We start from the raw sequence: 19627 nt of genomic DNA on the forward strand, positions 1-19627 counted from the left end.
TCTCATTAGTGACAACAGACCCGGCGGTCCAACGTTGTCCATTCGACCGATCCGTTCGATTCGTCGAATGGACACGACCGCGAAACGTGGATGTTGTCGATCGGAAAATCGCATCTCATTAGTGACAACAGACCCGGCGGTCCAACGTTGTCGATTTGTTCACAGGTTATTAGAAGGAAAGCACTGTGAAAGAGGACATAAACACATGAATATTCCTCGTTCTAAAAACACCAAAGGTACTAATGAGATGTAATTTTCCGATCGACAACTCCACTCGTCGGATCGTCAATAAAATTCTCCATTCGACGGATCGAACGAAACGATCGAATAGACAAAGTTTTACTGCCCTCTGCCAGAGAAGAATACCGTGAAATATTTTTTAAAGTCCCACTAATGCCCTACCACAACAATATCGTGAAATATTTTCTAAGTCCCACTAATGAGATGCAATTTTCCGATCGACAACTCCACTTGTCGGATCGTCAATAAAATTCTCCATTCGACGAATCGAACGAATCGATCGAATCGACAATGTTACACTGGGTCTCTGCCACAAGAATATCGTGAAATATTTTCTAAGTCCCGCTCATGAGATGCAATTTTCCGATCCACAACTCTACTTGTCGGATCGTCAATAAAATTCTCCATTCGACGAATCGAACGAATCGATCGAATCAACAAAGTTACACTGGGGCCCTGCTACAAGAATAACGTGAACTATTTTCGAAGTCTCGCTAATGAGATGCAATTTTCCGATCGATAACTCAACCTGTCGGATCGTCAATAATATTCTCCATTTGTCGAGTCGAACGATTCGTAAGATCCCTTTTTCCGATGGAATCTACTCGACAGTATTGGACAACCCTCCGATGGACAACCCTAGCCGGAGTCCTTAGAAGAAAAGGCAATAAATTCACTGAAATGCTGTCGCTTATTTGGATAAATTATGAACACAAGATATAGCTTAGATATAGCTTAGAGCAGCTCGTTCGTGTCTTTTTAGTTGATAAACTAATCACAGACCACTTGCCTCGTATTTGTATTTTATTGTTTTTTTTCACAGAACGTGCTTGGTCGAATCTATCAGCGTCCGCGGATAAACGTTATTGCTCCACGTGATCAATTTTAACGAATCCAGATCAGTGCTGATAAAGCGGTGACTATTGAGGGCTATTCGTCACTATTCGCGAGTGTTCGCCACCATTCGAGACTATTCGCACTATTCGTACTATTCGCTATTCGCGACTATTCGCTATTCGGGTTTTCCAGACACCCCGTTTTTGTTGGTAAGGCTGCGAAAGTAGCTCGAAAAAAATGCTAATGCTAGCCAGGTGCTTTGTAGGGGGTTGTAGCAACACAACAAACTTATAGGGGGTATTGCGCTTCGTACCATACTGTTTTATGGAGAGATGATCGTCCTGAAAAGGACAAACCTACAAAGCGATGGGTCGATTTCGTGAACGCGAAACATGCAAACTAAGAGCCGTCTAAGAGTTCGCTGATCTGTTCTAAGTATTTCAAACCAGATGATTTCGCCTGGATTTTCAGGGAGAGGAGGGGATTTTGCTGACTCCATGGCTTAAGCGAGACGAATTTGGGATAACGTTAACCGCTTTTCCATCGATTCATGCAGCCGGCAGTGTTGCATCTGATATGGGAAACAGCAGCAGTCAGTCAGCACAGCCGGCAGAGACAGAAGATTGGTGCGACTTTTTTTCTGAGCAAATGTTCTGTGCCTTGATATGTTAGTTTCCTTCCTTGTGCAATTCTTTGAAAAGAAATCTGGAAGAGTAATTTGGGCAAAATTCGAATCCTTTCAAAGTCATGTTGTGAACAAAAACACCAGTTTGAAAGAACCACCGTTCACCAAATGTGGCCATGGAGAAATTCAAGCAAGGAAATGGCAAAGAATTAATATGTTCAGAACCCTTTTTACTTGTGGGTATTGTCACTATACAGAGAACATGCTACATGTAAATGGCCAGAGAAGCCTTGGAGCAGACTGGCTTATAGCCTCCAAAGCTTATCCCGGTTTCTGTAGCATGAAGTGGCTAGAAGTATTTCTACTCCCCCCTGGACAGGATGTTAGTCCATCGCAGGTCACTCCGATCCCCCGCAATTTGTTAGGTTTCCCCAACAAATCGCCGGTACCCATTTATATTCCTGGGTGGAGAGAGGCACTGTGAGAGTTAAGTGTCTGCCCAAGAACACAACACAGTGTCCCCGGCCAGGGCTTGACCCCGGACCGCTCGATCCGACGACGAACGCACTAACCATGAGGCCACCGCGCCTCTCACATTGCCATAATAAGTGAGTAAATATTGCGTGGAACCAAGAGAATCTTGGTGGACCCCTGAACATTGAAAAAAAAGGCAAAGACACTCAACGCTCTCTCAAATGGCCAGTGAAGGGACACAAACATTAAATTTCCAGTTGACAATAAAAAAAGGGAAAAGCAGCTGCTTCCAATTTCTTAAACAGGATTATATTAAATATAAACACTTTGTGTAATGATACGCAATTCAACTATAATTCACATTTTTGAGCACAAGCAAAGAAAAAGTCGTGCTTTCGATGTTTCATGGGCCTTGTTATAATCAAGCTCAGGGTTTTCCCCATAAGGGCATTTCTTGTAATGTATGATCATGAGAGCTACATGAAGTAAGCTTGCGTCAGTTGCCAATGGTTCAGGTGGCCACTTGAATAGTTTATGTCCCTAGTGTTCTCAAGAGGACAGGTTTTCAAAATTCACTATTAAAATTTAAGCTGGTGCGTCTGTAGACTTTACTCATCAACTGTATGTGACGCACTGCATGTTAGCATAGGTAAGTGCGTTGTCCAAGTAAAATAAACAGTCTATGTCTATGAATCAATAGTTCAGTAATTATAAGTTGTTGGTCTCCAGGTGAATAAGACTGATATGTTTTCGAAAAAATGCCATATTTTTGCAGTACTTTACAGTTGTAGAACAAGCACACTCTAGTCGCGGTCGCGAACCATTGGAAACGGGGCATAGAAATTCGAGGATTTAACCAAGTAAAAAAAACACTTGCGGCAAATTACTCCACAAAATAGGCTTTATTATTTTAGCGAAATAAATTTTTGGGGTTAGGAGCACTTTAAATAGTGTTTTGTTCTAATGATCTTTGGAGCGTCAAACAATTTAAATGATTGAAATAGCATCAACTGAAGACGGAAGAAAAAAAAAATCCGTATTCCAGATGGGAGTTTAACCCACGACCCTCTATTAAACAATTTAGTCGGGAAAAACGTTATCAGCATATCCGGACTGAAGTAAAAGTGTAAAGTCAGATGGAGAAATTCTTATTAGCTAGAGCACGTGGTGCGAGTTTTATTACCCAATCACAAGGCTCGTAAAAAATTGCCATAAGATGGACAAGGACAATGGCTATACCGTAAAACTACAGAGGAACACGGGACAGCGAAAAAAAGGAAATGTCTACAGAACAGTACATTAATGCGTTTAGACAAGTTAAAGAAATCCGTTGTCCCAGTTTTGATTCTCAATCACTGCTATGAAAATTGTTTTCTGGGCGTTGTACCTCGGAGAGAAAGGACACTACTGGCATCCATAATTTGCTCCTTTTTCATACCACAACCATTAGAGTTCAATTTGGGATGTTGGGAGAACATGAGGAGAGCTTTTAAATTACCCGCTAACGGCTCGTGATTTACATCGCTAACTGTGTCTTCAACAGTTTTCTGTCCTATACCGCCATCATGTTGAACATTGTAACAATCCAAAACTTTAATTGTCGTTGCCGAGGACTCGGAAATCTTGCTGTTTCTGACTTTGATGATGGGTTAGTGATCCCATTTTACACGTCATCTCTATTCGAGTCATTACATGAAAACAATCCTGGTTGTAACACGCATAAGGCTTTTTACTTCATTGCATCTTCTTTCCTCATCCTCTTTCTTTGGTGTTGTGGTTTTAAGTGTGAACAGGTTCTCAGCTATTCATCTTCATCTCATGCAGATAGCAAGCATTTTTGACTCACAAGCGTGTTGTAGCTGTGGTGACCTCAATATGGGTGTTAAGTGTATTTTATTCTTTTTCAATGTTCTGTCTGGGTTCTATGCAACATTTACCCACCTATTATAGCAATTATTGGAAGTGTTGGTGTCCTTCTTACAAAGATGACCTACATCAGGATTTATTTAGCTGAAAGACGCCAAAAGAATCAGATTTAGGTTCTACAAGTACAAGAAGTGGCACACGCTGGCGTTGTAGCAAATTTTGCTAGTCTTATCAATTCTGCAGTCGGTATATTCTACGTATATCGCGTGTTTTTGATTTGTTATTTGCCTCATTTTATCAGTTTCGCCGCCTTTAAAATTAACGCTCCGTATGTCACTTCTAATTGACAATAATTCAGTTTACAATACAGTCAAACCTACCACAAGCGCTTACGGGAGGTGGTCGCTTACGAGAGCTTACACCACAATAGGTCAAAAAAAAAAAATTGCCTCATTAGCATATTGTAACTGAGTTTTATCCCATGTTTTAAATGTAAAATTCATGTGAAAAGTCAGGAATGCGATAATGTTAAAACACCTTATTATGCAATTTTTGCTGTATTATCTGTCAAGCGGTCGTTTACGGGAGGTTAAAAACAAAGGAAAATTTCAAACTGTTAGCTCTAAAAGTGGTCGCGCTTGCTTACGAGGGGTGGTCGCTTACAGGAGATTCCAAATATAGTGATTTGACTTTAGAACAGACAACTTTTTTTGATGGGGCGGGGTTTTTATTAAGACTTTTATTCTATTTTTTTTTTTAATTCATTATTTTCCAATCTTCTTATGTTTTTATTTGAAAATAATCGAGCAGCTTTGGTATTTTTTAACGTAAAACACGATTGTCTGTTGTTGCTTTATTTATTCACAGCAACCTCCTCGCCTCCCCCCGGGGGGGGGGGCGCAATATGTATTCCACCCCGGGGGGGAAGCCGCAATATGTATGCCTTCGCCTATGACCATCACGTAGTACATGTACGTAATCCACGCCCTCCCCTCCTCCTCAGTCTATCCGAGCACTTTCTTATGTTAGACGAGCTTTGTGATTGGTTAACAAAACTCGTGCAACGTGAACTGACCAATGGGAGGAAAATGTTAAATTAAAGTCTTGGTTTGTCAGTCACGGACGAGCAGATGGCATGGTCTTATTAGAAGTCTTGTTCCAAAATTTTTCAATTTTATGCTATCCATTTCAATATTTTCCTTTTTTTTCAAAAGACCTAAATAAATTCGTCCTCTCAACAAATTAATAGTGCGAATCATTTCTTGGCAAACGCCTAGAATTCACTTGAACAGCGCATTATTGCTGGCGCTATCGGTGTTTCAATCTCACTCGCAACAAGGCGGCAATATTAAATTCTCACCGACAACTCATTTATGACGTCTAAAATGTCCAAATTCATGACAGCCTTTTAGGTTTTTACATTAACGCGGCTTAACAACTCACGCCAGTGACGTTCTTTCCTTTTCATCGGCCGAGAGCAAAATAATAATGTTCTGCGATGGGTTATACCGCCTAAATGTGTTTTTCTGTAAATAATACTCTGCTCATGCGTAATTGTAACTACACTCTTGTGTGAAAAAAGATCTGAATTAATCCAAACTCGGCCAGCTGACCCACTATACTTGTTAAGTGAACTCGGTTGATTTGAACCATTATTAGCATGCAAAAAGAATTTTTAATAACAACTTTGGCGGTTCTCGTCAAGTCTTGGTTTTTCAGTTATGAAGAGCTGATGGTTTTATCACCGTCTGTTGTGCTTCTCAAAAGACTTAAACGTTTTCGTCGTTTTTGAGCAAAAACACGACTTTTTCTCACAGCAAACACTTGATTTAAACAGCAACTCCAGGAAATTTATCTCTTCACCAATGAATATCACGTTTTACTTAAAAAGAATATTTCAGAAAGGAGACTGATTCACCTGCCGTGGTCTTGAAAAAGGAACATGTTGTAAGTCGCCGAGTGCGTTAAACCCGGATAACATGAGGAACTCATCTTGTGAAGTATTTGCGCTGTACTTTTCCTCGTCAATCTTCGAAGATGATGACTATTCGACGGGCATCGTCAATTGTGTGTTTAACAGTTTTCTGTGCTATGCCATGATCATGTTGAACATTGTAACAATCCACGCGATGAGAAAAACATTGTCGTTGCCAAAGACTTTAAAAACATTGCTCATGAGTCTTGCCTCTTCTGATGTTGGCGTTGGTCTTCTGATTCAACCATTTTACATCTCACTTCTGATCAGGTGGTCACAACAGACCGATCCTGCATGTAGCACATATAAGGCTTTTGACATGCTTATGAATTTGTTTTCCACGGCTTCGTTCTGTGGTGTCGTAGCCATAAGTGTAGACAGGTTCTCAGCTATTCATTTTCATTTCAGATACCAGGAACTTGTGACTCACAAGCGCATTGTTGTTGTGGTGATCTCAATATGGGTGTTAAGTACGTTTTTCTCTTCGTTGGCATTGTGGGTACCTCCGAATATTCACTCACTTTTTGTATGCATCGGTACTGTCATTGGTCTTCTTGCTACAACACTGGTTTACGTCAGGATTTATTTAGCTGTGAGACGCCACAAGAATCAGATTCAGGTCCAACAAGTACGGAATGCAGTACCAACTGGCGAAATTACAAATTTTGCTAGCCTCATTAAATCTGCAATCAGCACGTTTTGCGTATATCTCGTGTTCTTGGTTTGTTATTTGCCAATCTTCATCTGTTTCGCTGCAATTGCAACCTACGGCCTGAGTATCGCTTTGAATAGATTTTACTTTTTTCTTGTACTCTCTTATTTCTTAATTCATCTTTGAATCCTGTAATTTACTGCTGGAAGATGAGACACATTAGACACTCTATCGTAGACATACTGCGGAAAATGTCAAGGCTCCGAAATCGCGCAGTACCCTAATTGTAGCGCCGGCGGGCTATACCATGATTAAGCGATGCCGTTGTTATTCTTCTGTATATGGAACGAGCACGAGCAGACTGGAGTCCAATGCAACTGCTCGAGCGCGAACGTGAGGGTATTGATAGAAAAAGATACTTTTCTTATATCATACTGAACAACAACAACAATAACAACAGGTCTGTTAGGATACCCATTCGTTTTGCCTAAGTAAAATATGAAAATAAGAGACACACAAAAAGTAACACATGAGTTGAAATATTAGTAACAGAACAAAGTCGACCAGACTATTTACAGTCTTAGATGTCCTCGGTGCCCCAGTGAGTCCTTGCTTTATAGCAGAAGTGTTTCTTAATTAGAATGCTTCATTTATAAAGTAACCTAGTCTTCTGCAAATGGAAGGATCAAAATTATTAAAAAGAAACAAATTTTGTGCAATATTCTCGTATCAATTGCAATACAGCTGAAAACGAGTTTTGTTTCTTTATCAATTTCTTTAGAGGAAGAATACTAGCTAATACTGACATATTCTAACTACCGGGTGTTCATTTTCTGTCGTGCTCAGTGTCTTCCTGATTCAGTTCTCAGGTTGTTGGATTTCCAGCTCAGTAAACTTAGTCACAGAATGTCTGCTTCAAATTTTTAATCTGTTTTAAATATTTGGATTTGCTAAAGTCAGTTCAAAAGATTTAGAAATTTAATTTCCATATTTAATCGTGTCCATTTCCATTTGATGTGCTTTCAAGTCATTAGCAGTAAGATTGTTTGTTTGTTTCCTGCATATTGTATGCTTGATTAGTTTTACATCTGTTCTACGATTGAGGGTTTTTACGTTATTTTCTCGCTAGACTGACCTCACATTCTTAAAGAATCTCGTTAAATTTAAACATAAAGGATGGATTCTTCATCGAATGCCATTTGATACAGTGCTTTACCACTCTATTTTCAGAGACTTTCTCAAGATTTATTCTCAAACTTATTAATAATTCATCAAGCTTGAGCAAAGAAAATCACGACCGTGACAATGTTTGGATATCTGATCTTAATTAGCGTAAATTTTTACGATTTTATTTTTCCATTTTCTCCCTACTTTTAGTTTCTATTAAGAAGATACATCAAACACTCAAGATAGTGTTTGACCACATTTCCAAACACCTCGAAGTTCGTCAAAGTTACTCCGCTGCGCGTCGCATTTTCAACTTTCTTTTCGGTGTTTGCAAATATGGTCAAACACGGTCTTTCATGTTTGATATATTCACCAGAAATTCATAGTTCTTAAGAGGATGTTAAGTTGTGATTAAAGTCTTTCTGTTTAGTTGAATAACACATTAACCAGACGCTTTTCTAATATAGTAGTTGTAGAATTAGGTATCTAGCCGTTCAAAATGGCGGATGAGTTGAAATAGAGCGGGAAAGAGAGGACTGAGTTGACACGTGACGGCCTTATGCTCTTGCCGGCGAAACAAAAAGACGTGATGATGATAATATCAGGGGACTTAAGATTTGTGTACGAGATCGAGTACGATAACGATTTTTCAATTCTAGTTTCCAGGCTTCATACCATCATCATCGTCTCACCCAACATGAAGAGGGAGGGCTCTGGAAACGTCCCTGGTTTAGGGCATTGGTATTAGCTTTTTCATATTACATCTCGTACGCACAAAATTCATCTTTTATCGATTTTTAATTTTTTTTTTATCGTTTCCATGGAAATGTCGATTGGATAGTACCAAACTTCAATCCCAATTGCTACTGTAATTTTGATATCGATCCGATTAAGGGAAGACTGTTAAAAAAGCTGATTGCTGATTGAAAATGATTGGTATGGTGCAGAAAAATAAGCTTTGAAGGCGGAGCTGACCTCCTCAATTTTACAAAGTCACTCGCTTAAATTGGTTACTCCAGTGATTGTAATTAAAGCTGTGATTGATAGATTTAGTTGACGGGACTTAAAATGATTGGCTCATGTAACCGTTATAAACTTGCGGATTAATTAGGGTAAAATACAGCAGTTTATGGACCAATCACATTTGAGGAAATTGTAATTGTTATGATTAGCTGGATTATGGCCATCATATTGCGCAACGCCGTCATTTTTTTCATTGTCGTCATCCTAGGACGCACGCGCCCGCGATCCATTCAGCTCTCCATGCTGATCATGAAAAAAGAGTTGCATGGTTCTCTAGTTATGTGCATGCATGTGGTTCTGTTCCTATAGTTATGGTGCTCCGCTTGGCCACCCTTCGGATCGCCGGAACTCCCCTAAAATGTTTTGTTACTCCTCTGATCATATATAATCGGCAGCTATTGATTCAACCTTTTTCTACGGCTTTTATACCAAAAGTATTCATTTGCTTATGATTCAGTTTTTCTTTACTTTTTTGGATCGTTAATGTTGTACGGAATATAAATCAATTCTTTTTTTCCAATATATTGTAAATTTAACAAATTGATGACAGTTTTTCATGCGTCTGTCCTGCTATTGATCATGAATTTCGTGATAAAACAGTCAAAGTAGCTGTGGATCCACGAGGCAATAGCCGAGTGGATCCACAGACCATTTTGACGATGTTATAACGAAATTCATTGTCAATAACAGAGCAGACGTATGAAAAACTGACGTCAATTTGTCTTTTTACGACAACAAATTGTCAAATTGCCCGCTCTCGCTCGTTGACGCATGGCATAAGTTATAAATTCATGTGTCTGTCCGCATATTGACAATGAAAATTAGCCCATGAGCGCGCGAGAATTTCTGCAGTTGTCGTAAAAAAATATTACTTCATTCAATAAACTCTAGAAAGGTGTTGCGTTCGTGACAAAACGTCTGTTTTTGTTATTGTACAGCAACCAGTACATGTATTGCCAACCTTTTTTGTACACACACAGCCATAGTTTTCTGTCCTATACCGCCATCATGTTGAACATTGTTACAATTCACGCCATAAGAAAAAAAAAGCATCGTCGTTGCCAAAGACTTTAAAAACATTGCTGCTGAGGCTTGCATTGCTTTTTCTGATGTTGGTGTTGGATAAGTAAACCAGCCATTTTACGCGCCATTTTTTATCAAGTGGTTGCAATAAAACAATCCTGGTTGTAACACGCATAAAACTTTTTACTTTATTGTATATTTATTTTCTTCAGCTTCGTTCCTTCCTTGGTGTTGTGGTTGTAGGTGTAGACAGGTTTTTAGCTATTCATCTTCATCTCAGATACCAGGAACTTGTGACTCACAAGCTTGTTGCTGTGGTGATCTCAATATGGGTGTTAAGTGCCTTTTTCAATGCGACATTTACTCACTTGTTATAGCAATTAATGGAATTGTTGGTGTCCTTCTTACAACGATGATTTACATCAGGATTTGTTTACACCCGCTTTCAGTGTTACGTGCATAGGCGACATCTTTCGACCATTTTCCAACATGCCATGTTTCGACATGCTATGTAAACGGCTGAACAACCTTTGAACTGTAAAACTAGCAATTTTTAAAATTTTTGTCATTTTTTAAAATGACAAACAAATGATAATTAATGACCTCAAATGACTGAAGAAGACTGCGGACTTTGCATGTTTCCCGATTTACGGGATAATTCAAACGATTTTAGTGTAGTCGATCGGCCCTAATAGTGATTTCCGGTAGAATTGGGCCGTTGTCGCTTTTAATATTCGCAGGTGTAAACATTGAAAGCAGTCGATTTTTTCCCAGAATGACTTCTTGATACACCTAACCTTAGTTTGATGTCAAATAAATCCATCTTACATCACTGAAGTTCGAATTCGACCATAAAGAAGTCAGTTGTGCTTTACGGCTTTATGGCGTAGGCCAGGTTACATAGCATGTCGAAAGATGGCATTTCGAAAGATGTCGCCTATGCACGTAACACTGAAAGCGGGTGAAACTGTAAGACGCCACAAGAATCAGATTCAGGTCCTGCAAGTACAACAAGAGGCACCGGCTGGCGGTGTATCAAATTTTGTTAGTCTAATTAATTCTGCAGTCGGCATATTCTACAAATAGCTCGTGTTTTGATTTGTTATTTGCCTTACTTTATCAGTTTCGCTGCCTTTAAAATTAACGGGCCGAATGCCACTTTGAGAAAAATTCTTGCATGTTTCACAAACTCTTGTATATCTTAATTCATCTTTGAAACCTGTAATTTACTGCTGGAAGATAAGACACATTCGCCATGCTGTCGTGAACATACTGAGGAAAATGTCTTGGCAAAAAAATCTCGTACAACACGAAACCCTTGTATTGGCTGGCCATACTACACCATGATTCAGTGTCGTCGTTGCTCTCAAACGCCTAATGCATGTAACAACGTTTATGGACAGTCTTCACTCGCATTTAAACTGAATAATGCAGTACTTTAAAAAATACTGGTCTTATCATGTTGCAAAATGATTTATTTATTTCTAGCTTGCGAGCTGAGTTTAATGTTTCTTTTAAAACCAAAGGATGCCGGCAGGTTCGTTTCTCTCCAAGGTGCAACAACTGCACACAATTTTCATAACAAGAACCAACAATGACAACATGTTGTTCTTTAGATCTTTCATTTTTCTCGCTAACGCTGTCCTGTTGCTTATGTAATTCTAAGCTACCCGTTTTGACTTCTTCATCTGATGGCAGTTTTTTAGCTTACGAGCTTTGCGATTGGTTAATCAGAAAACTCACACTAATTGCTCTAACCAATGAGAATTTTCCACCTGACTTTATACTTTTGTTTCAGTCCGGGTTCGTTTAAAATTATAATGTTTTTCCTGATTAAACTGTTTAATGTTCCAAATGTCATTAGAACAGAACACTATTAAGTTACGGGAACAAACAAAAAAAGTGGCATCTACTTTAGAGAAACTTTGTCGGTCAGAAGGTTGCAGCTGAGTTTTCAAATATTAACATTAAAAGTACGTTACTTTTCTTTTACATACAACTGGGACTCAATATTTCATTTGACGCGCTTTGTATTGTAGAACATTTACATCATTTTAAAACTCATTTGCAATCAAAACATAGTCATCGAGGCGTAGCCGAGATGACTGTCGCTCAAAGAAAACGAGGGCGAGTGGTGAGATTATTTTATTAGACACTCTTTAACAAATACCGAAGCCTCGACTGTGTTCTATTCTGCTGTAAAGCACGCAGGAAGCGGTAGAGCACGAAAAAGGTTTAGGGGGAAACACGAGACGTAATGTTTCTGCCTACTTCTTGAGTGCTGTACCGTTTCCACAGGTTCTACTCCTAGAGCAGGAGGGAATATCAGAGCAATCTTTCAACTGATCACTCGTCGGTTGAGTTTCGAGGTTACTTTTGAGGTTAACTTCGCTGAGATGACCGGAGATCGTTATTTAGTGAACTGGCGCCATTATTAGACACCAAAAATAGAGCTTCTCGTTATAAATACAGACAGCTTAATTGGTGTTTTCTGTTGCTGTTTTCCATAATCAGTATATGTATAATTTCTACCTTCGTAAATAAATATGACGTCTCCTATCGAAGCACTCGATAGATTGGGAATTTGTTTATTTTAATGAGTGATTACCGTTTTTTTGGCTGTTTCTATTGCTGGTAAAACTACCAGCAACATTTTAATTGGAGCGTTTTTGGGGTTTTAACCCGACCTCGCCTCATGACAAACTAAACTCCAAGCAGTTTGCAGGTGTATCATCTATCAGCATAATAAACGACGGATCAAAGACATTTATCTTTAATTTTGTATCCATGAAATCGTGACATGAATATGCTAACTAATTTTTTTCATCCTAAATGTGTCTAAGTATCTTAATTGTGTCGAAATTTGAAAAAGCTTTTAAGGTTTCAGAAACACCACTGACGTTTACGTCACAGGTGGTTTTATTCTAATCAGTTACAACAAACTCATGACACCGGTATAAATTTGAGCTACAATTTCTTGTCCACAAAAACGTCTGGAAGGGGAGTTCATAATTACTAGCTTTGTTTGCGAAGGAAAGTCCATTTTGTAAGTGATTGAAGAGCCAAAGTGATCCGCGGAAAAGAGAAAAGAAGTGAAACAATTTTTATTTCCGACGCTGAGTGGTTTAAAAAAACTTCAGTCAATTGTCATGATCATGAAGAAATCATTTTGTGAATTTCTGCTGGATTACTATCCAAGAGATTTCGAAGTTGAGGACTTCTTTTCGACGAACATCGCTAACTGTGTGTTCAACGGTTTTCTGTCCTATACCGCCATCATGTTGAACATTATAACAATCCACGCCATAAGAAAAACCCTCTCGTTGCCAAAGACTTTAAAAACATTGCTCCTAAGTCTTGCTGTTTCTGATGTTGGTGTTTGTTTACTGCTTCAACCATTTTACATCTCACTTCTGATCAAGTGGTTGCAACAAAACATTCCTGGTTGTCACACGCATAAGGCTTTTTACTGCATTGGATATTTATTTTCCTCAGCTTCGTTCCTTGGTGTTGTAGCTGTAAGTGTAGAAAGGTTCTTAGCAATTCATCTTCATCTCTGATATCAGGAACTTGTGACTCACAAGCGTGTTGTTGCTGTAGTGATCTCAATATGGGGGTTAAGTGTATTTGCTTCTTTCTCAATGTTCTGGGTTCCACCCGATATTTTCTCACTTGTTACAGCAATTATTGGAATTTTTGGTGTCCTTCTCACAACGATGGCTTACATTACGATTTATTTAGCTGTGAGACGACACAAGAGGGACAGTTCGGCGTTGTAGCAAATTTTGCTAGTCTTATCAATTCTGCAGTCGGTATATTCTACGTATATTTCGTGTTTTTGATTTGTTGCTCGCCTTATTTTATCAGTTTCCTCGCCTTTGAAATTAACGGCCCGAACACCACTCTGAAAAAATTCTTTCTCTTTTCTCTAACTCTGTTATATCTTAATTCGTCTCTAAACCCTGTAATTTACTGCTGGAAGATGAGACACATTCGACACGCTCTCATGAACATACTGAGAAACATGTCTCGATACAGGAGTCGCGTAACACATGAAACACTTGCATTATCCGGTCATACTTTGTCTGCGCCATGATTCAGTGTCGTCGTTGCTGTCAAACGTCTTATGGATATAACGACTGTGGCCAGTTTTAACTCGGTTTGCAATCGCATTGAAACTGAGTAATGATGCAGTACTTCAAGAAAACGATTTTATTATGTTATAAAAGGATTTATATAGCTGGCGAGCTGAATTTAATGCTAGTTTTAAAAGCAATATTAATGGGTGCCTGGAGGTTTGTTTCTCTCCAAGGCATATCAGCTAGGACACAATTTTTATATCAGTGAGCAAGAACTAAAACGCACAGGATATTTGTTCAGTTCACCTTCACCTGTCCCCTGGCGCCAAGGTGGTGCATAGGGCCTCAATTTGTTAAGTTATTTGTCTAAATATATTCGCGTTGTGTTGTAGATATTTCCTTTTTCTGGCTGTTCGTTTGTATCTTTAGTTTTAGGCTACCCATTTGGGATGGAAATTTTTTACGAGCCTTGTGATTGGTTAAAAAACTGAAAACTCGTACCACCTGCTCTTACCAATGAGAACTTTCCCACTTTATTTAACTTCAGTCCGGATTCGTTTATAACATTTTTCCTGGCTGAATTTATTAATGTTCGAAATGCCATTAGATCGACCAGAACATGATTTTGAAATTACTTGAGCGCTGTTCTGCATTTTTCAACTTGGAGCACGATTGTGTGTTGCTGTTTTTTCTTTCACGGCAAGCACCCGACGGAAAAGCGACGCCACAATTGCTTTCGCCTATAACCGTCACGTGGTACAAGTACGTAATCCATGCCCTCCTTTCATCCTCAGTCTATCAGAGCACTTTCTTACATTAGACGAGCCTTTCGACTGGTTAATAAAACTCGTGCAAAGTGAACTGACCAATGACAGAAAAGGGTTAAGTGAAGTCTTGGTTTGTCAGTCACTGACAAGCAGATGGTCTTATTTCAAGTCTTGTTCCAGACTTTTTCAATTTTGTGCTAAACATTTCAATATTTTTCGTTTCTTTCAAAAGACAAAAGTAAATTCATCCTTTTGAACAAATAGTGCGAGTTATATCTTGACAAAAAAACCATAGCCGTACGGACACCTTCGGACTTCGGGGGGGGGGGGGGGGGGGCGGTGACCTTCTTGCTCGAAAAAATTGCGCGATGCCCGAATGCGTTAGCGTTGAAATAGGGATGCAAACGCACTCAAAATGCGTGAAAAACAAAAACGTTCACGAAGATAGTTACTGAAAGCTTGCATCCTCTATCAACATTCTCAATCTAGTAAAATCTAAAACTCAGTAAAAGAAAAAGTTTTTCCTTTCATCGGTTTGTTCAGCGATCGGCTGATCAGCAACAGAGACATGGGATGTTTTGGACGACCGTTACAGAAGCTATCCTATATCCGAGTCGAGCGTCTCGATATACTCGAGACGTTTAAAAAACATGAGGCATTGCTAGAAGTCCTTCGAGATAGTCTTGTTTTGGCCACAGCAGACTTGCAGCGTACACTGCAAGCTTTCCATGGAAGTACTTGAGAAACACTTCCAAAGAAAAATTCAAGAAAAAAAGTTAAAACACCCCGTTCCCGTTGTTAAGACATTCCAAAAGGTTCTTTCAGAGCTTTCACAAAAACAAAAGCCTTCGTCGTTCGCTTTCATTCTTGTCGTTATTCTGTTGATGGAAAATTGGGAAAAGAAATAACATCCGTATCGTGGATTTCCACGATACACATTTAACCGACTTGTAGCTAACAGAAAACCCCAGGTCACTCATATCATTTCATTCTAAGTCCTTTTTTTGCAAGGCAAATGTCAGAGAAAGTAGCTTACAAGCCTAGAAACCTGAAAGGAAAGGCCGGAAAGCAAAGGAAACGCCGCTTTCCTGACTAATTGACATGGCCTCCTCGTTGCGCAACGATACTTCAAATCAGCAGCAGATACAAATGGTACACTTTACACGGTACTACTTAAGGTGCCAACTCTCTTAAGAAACCGCTGGGCGTCTAATAACACAGAGAGACATGAAAGGTAGGAACCTTTTTTACAAGTTTTGGAAATCACGCTAACAGCATTATTATGTAATGTTTTCTCTGAAGTGTCGTTGCCCGAATCATGAGCGTTTTGCCCGAAAAATTACGTAATTTCCGTAGCTGGGGGGGGGGGGCTGCCGCCCCCCCGACCCCCTAGCTCGTACGCCTATGCAAAAACCTCGATTCACTTGCCTAGTGCATTATTACTGGCGCTTTCGGTGTTTTCAGTCTCGCTCGTAACAAGTCGGTAATATTATATTCATAGCATCTAAAACGTCCAATTTCATGACAGCCTTTCACCTTTTTAAGTTTTTACAAACACACGGCTTCATTAGCATAAACCTGGCACTCGCGCCCGCGACAAGTACTTCTTAGGTTTATTCTAATCAGTTTAATGCTCTGCTCATGGTTTATACCGTCTAAATGTGTTTTTCTGCTAATAATAGTCTACTCACGCATACGCCATTTTAACCACGCTCTTGTGTGTAGAAGGGGATATCGCTTCCATCAGCTGCCAGATATTGATTAAAATATGAAAACAAACTTGGCGCTTGAATGATTGAACAATTATTGAGCACGTTATCGCAAAATATGATTTGTCTATGTCTCGGAGATCAATTATTTGCCTCGGCTTTCGCCTTCGACAAATAATTGATCTGCTCACCACTCACAAATAGCCTGTGACACACGCTACTCACAAATCATGATATTTTGCTCAACCATAGCAGTAAAATAATTCATGTTAACAAAACCTTAATTCTCTGGAAGAGAAGTTTTGGAATACTTTTATCTTTTTTTTTTTTTATGCTGAGCATCGTACCTTCAGCACATTAATCAGTAATGATTATTAACATATAAAACGAATTTTTAATAATAGATGTTTGCCGTTTTTTATCGAGTGTCGGTCTTTTCAGTTATTGGCGAGCTGATGGTTTTATCATAACCTGTTCTACTTTTCAAAAGACCCAAACGTTTTTGTCTTTTTGAAACAGAGAACCAGGAACTTGTGACTCACAAGCGTGTTGTTGTTGCGGTGATCTCAATATGGGTGTTAAGTAGGTTTTTGCCGTTCGATGGCGTTGTGGATCGATACCGCCAAATATTGGCTCACTTTTTGTAAGCATCAGTACTGCTATTGGTCTTCTTCTAACAACACTGGTCTACATCAGGATTTATTTAGCCGTAAGACGCCACAAGAATCAGATTCAGACCCAAGAAGTGCAGAATGCCACAACAACGGGCGAGATAGCAAATTTTTGCTTACCTTATTAAATCTGCAATCGGCACCTTTTGAGTATATCTCGTGTTTTTGGTTTGTTATTTGCGAATCTTTATCTGTTTCGCCACAATTGCAACCAGGGCACTTATACGTTGGGCGGTGAAACGAGCGGGTCCGACCAAAAAGGTGTGATGCAGTAGACTGGGGTCTACTAAGACGAGCAGATTCCGTTTACTTGCATTCGAACTTAGATTTCTAAAGAAATTCCACGAGACTCCCTTTTATATGAATTAGCAAGTTCTTTTGGTGCATATTTTGTTCTGAGGCAATGAAAAAAGCTGAGTTTTTCAGGGTTGAAAACAGGACTTCAAATTTCGCGCTGTGAATGAGTAAGATCTGCTCGCGCTGCAGCTGTAGCTGGTTGTACGCGTAAGCTTTTCAGGCTTTTGAGTTTATGCAAGAAAACTCTCTACTCTGGTATCGAGTTATTTCTCAGAACAATGTTTAATCATAAACAAAATCTGTTTCGATAGCTTCTTGTTGTTTCTGCTCGTTTCGCGAGTTTGCAGAAGCTTTTGAAAGGAAAATAAATCTGACGCGTACAAGTAGAAAATTTGCATAGTGTAGCGCGTGCACTTTCAAGTCCGAGTCGGTGTTTTCAATTGTCAATATAAAATGAATGAATCGATGAATGAATGAATGAATGAATGAATGAATGAATGAATGAATGAATGATTCTTTTCGTCATCTTTTGTGCTGAGATGCTGCAACAGTTATCGCCAACGCTATAAGGCTACTAACATCACGTGTGTTTCCTCAACATAGTGAAATTTTATACTGCGAAAATGAAGTAGACATGGAGTTTTGAGCACTCAAACAACAATATCGGAATCGTTATTCGGGTTGATCAATTAAAGCGCTAACTTGTGCTGATTGTTTCTGTTGTCTTCGCATATTTTAAGCTAAACTTTTAATGTGTTATCAAACATTAATCAGTCTTAAACTTATTTAAAGCCAGAAATATTGTTTGAGTTCGATGTAAGTTTTTACACGAAAGAGTGGAATTGAAGTCCAATTTGTCATGTTTATAGCTACAAAACACGCATCGGCGGGCGCTCTTTTTCATCGACAACCAGCGATTTATGGATTTTCACAAAAAAAAAAAAACTGCGCAGTATTTATACAGACGAAAGTTTTTGTGCCTTGATGAAACATCGCGTGTTGCTTGCAATTCAGTCGAAACTCAAACTCGCGAAATTTTATTACTTTTTGGTCTCCAGTGGCAAAATCCAAGCAAGCGTATGGCAAGAGTAGATAAACTTTGAAGTTCTGAAACGCTGCTATATCCAAATATATCCAGTTGAGTTTTTACTATGTTATGTAAAAGCTATCGATCTTCAACATATGTAAAATTTAGAGTGGAGTAATGTGAAGTAGTCGTAAAAGAAGAAGCGGATCACGGCTTGGTCATGATAACGGGAACATACCTGCATTCGACACTGTCTTACCTCACTCAAATTTGGGCAGCCTACGACGAAACTACTTAAGGTCATTCCACTGAAATAGAACCTGCACTGAAATTTTTGTGAAACTTTGCCTATTGACTGTTTATATTATAGGAACTTAAATTTTGAAATAAAAATGAGTGGTCCCCATGTTCTTTTAGGAGCAACAGCACCTTGTTTATACCCATAGAAATCCTTGTAATAGCACCATGATTGTAGTCACGATTGCTTGCTAAATTCACGTTTCCGACGATTGCTTTTTGTTCTACACTGAGAATTGGTCCATATTTATTTTACACAGAGAAATGTATTACTCAATTCAAAACAACAGAAAAAAATGATAGGTCACCATACTAGTTTGCGAGAAAATGACGATTTACCACTATGGCGAGGTCCAGCTGTAAAAAAAAAAGCCGCCATTTTTTTAATGCGCGCGCGCTAATCAAGGGTGAAATTATGCGCAGGAGGGATGCGCAATGCAATACTGGGGAGTGACCTTAAGAATCATTACAACAGACATAAACGTATTGATTTTTGGGCCTGTCAGTTCCGTAGTACCTGTCTTTATTTCCTCTCAACACAAACGTGGAAAACTCACAGTTCACAATGGACTCAAACTCAAAAGGCACACATCGACCGCACGGCCTCGGTCGATGAACAAAGTCACAACAACTTGAATAAAACTCTTCGCTTCCATCAAAGGCATACGTGTGTGAATGTATACGTAAGAGTGAGGTTTTCTGAAAATTACAAAAAGGTATCAAGTTCCAAATGTTTCTTTGAATAGCAAAGGTGAAATGTTGACTTACCGAACTGTTTGCTTCGAGCTAAACGAACGGCACAATAACAACTTTTGACAAACTCCTGGGATTCAAAACACTCGCTTACTTGAACACATGGCGACTAAAGTCCAATGGTCACATCACGTGACCGACAAAA

At 39.1% G+C, this 19627-nt stretch overlaps 2 pseudogenes; both read left to right on the forward strand.

Moving 5' to 3' along the window:
- Positions 1–5338: 5338 nt before the first annotated feature.
- Positions 5339–8200, forward strand: LOC149112284 (histamine H2 receptor-like; annotated as a pseudogene).
- Positions 8201–12863: 4663 nt separating this feature from the next.
- On the forward strand, positions 12864–14354 carry LOC149112285 (melanocyte-stimulating hormone receptor-like; annotated as a pseudogene).
- Positions 14355–19627: the final 5273 nt, after the last annotated feature.

This window comes from Orbicella faveolata, unplaced genomic scaffold, assembly GCF_042242905.1.
Source record: "Orbicella faveolata isolate gen_17 unplaced genomic scaffold, um_ofav_v1 contig_2, whole genome shotgun sequence".
Classification (NCBI taxonomy): Eukaryota; Metazoa; Cnidaria; class Anthozoa; order Scleractinia; family Merulinidae; genus Orbicella; species Orbicella faveolata.